The following is a 1,574-nucleotide window of genomic DNA, read 5'->3' as shown; positions in this document are numbered from 1 at the left end:
GGAAGTTCTCAGACAGGCAAACTCAGGGGCCTCTTCTAAATACTTTCTTAGGTCTCACTTTTATCCTATGGTGTTTTAATAGACTTTGTTGTATTGCTGTTATTGCTGTTGATTCACTTTTATTTTCTTAAGTATGAAGCTCTATTTGTTTCTGCTGTACAGCACTTTGTAACTTGGATTTGAAAAGTGCTATAAACAAAGTTATTGTTATTATTATTATTTTTGTCCAAAGATTTGAATCAATCAATATTCAGATCACAAAATGTGGATCTGAATCCTGACATGAACCAGAAGAACTTCATCATTTAACTGAACATGTCTAAACAAAAACCGATGGTACAAAGATCAAAACCAGGATCCACATCCAGACTCAGATGAGGACTTTAACTATTCTTGTTTTATATTGAAATCTCTTGTACGTTCTGTATCATTTCTTTCTTACTTTCTTGTTTGGTAAAGTAAAACAAGTCCAAAGAGAGAGAGCTAGCTGGCTTTGATCAAGCAAGCTAGCTAGTCTTACCTTACTTAGCTGTCCCGTGGTCCCTTGAAGATCGATTGTGTTGAAGTTGGACAAATGCGGAAATTGACGACGGGAAATGAACGCAACGAGATTTCGGACGGTTCGAACGGTTTTTGAGTTTTGTTTTGTTGAACACACACACAGACACATTTTATCACGTACCTCAGATGGCTGAGGCGACGCTTGAACCCACAACTCCGGGTCTCCAATCGGCGTCCTTCCCCACCGGACAACCTGTTGCGTCGATGGGTCGGCATGCACTTCTACAGAACAATGAAAATGCTTTGTGTTTAGAGGTAGGCCGGACAGATATCTATTTGATTGTAAGATGTGGCCCAATAAAGGGGACACGTGAATTGCTGTCAAAGGACACGGCGTTTGCGAATCGTGGAACCGAGACTGGAAGACGAGTACACGGGATGTTTTGAATGCCGACACAGGTAAGTGTCTCTGTGGCGCAATTGGCTAGCGCGCTCGGCTGTTAACCGAGAGGATGGTGGTTCGAGCCCACCCAGGGACGATTGTTGTTTAGGCGTCTGAAGTGCAAGCTCTATTCATGCTCATCGAACTTGTTGGTCCACTGCAAAGGCCCTCTTGTCAAACAGGACTAGTGCCACTTTGTCCCTTGACCTCGCAAGTCCCAGTTCATCCTTTTCTCCTTTCGTGGCTCCAGAGGCCTGTTTTTCTTTGATTTGATTTTACTGAAAAACGATTGCAAGACGTTAACAAGCCCATTTGATTTCATTGAAACATTCACATGAAAGGCTTTCAAATACGCAAAGCGTGTGGCGCCGTGGCTTAGTTGGTCAAAGTGCCTGTCTAGTAAACAGGAGATCCTGGGTTCAAATCCCAGCGGTGCCTAAGTGGAGTTTTTAATAGCGATACGCCACTTCCCAAGGACAAAAACCAGAATAACCTCATGCGCGTTCTACGCAGCTTCAAGAAAAACACGAGTGACCGAGTAGAATGTGGCAATCCTAAGACTTGATTCCGAAACCAGACCACCTGAAACAGCTAGCGTAGTTGCCTGCGGCGGGTGCTGTGGCTTAGTCGG

At 43.9% G+C, this 1,574-nt stretch overlaps 2 non-coding genes across 2 annotated transcripts; both read left to right on the top strand.

Annotated features, from left to right (window-relative positions):
* Positions 1-966: 966 nt before the first annotated feature.
* On the top strand, positions 967-1,040 carry trnan-guu. The gene has a single exon. It is a non-coding gene; the product is annotated as a tRNA-Asn (tRNA).
* Positions 1,041-1,307: 267 nt separating this feature from the next.
* On the top strand, positions 1,308-1,381 carry trnat-agu. Its single transcript has one exon. It is a non-coding gene; the product is annotated as a tRNA-Thr (tRNA).
* The last annotated feature ends 193 nt before the right edge of the window (positions 1,382-1,574 follow it).

This window comes from Micropterus dolomieu, unplaced genomic scaffold (assembly GCF_021292245.1).
Source record: "Micropterus dolomieu isolate WLL.071019.BEF.003 ecotype Adirondacks unplaced genomic scaffold, ASM2129224v1 contig_9940, whole genome shotgun sequence".
In the NCBI taxonomy this organism is placed as follows: Eukaryota; Metazoa; Chordata; class Actinopteri; order Centrarchiformes; family Centrarchidae; genus Micropterus; species Micropterus dolomieu.
Note: the sequence above shows the minus strand (reverse complement) of the source record. Positions and strands in the feature narration are given on the sequence as shown.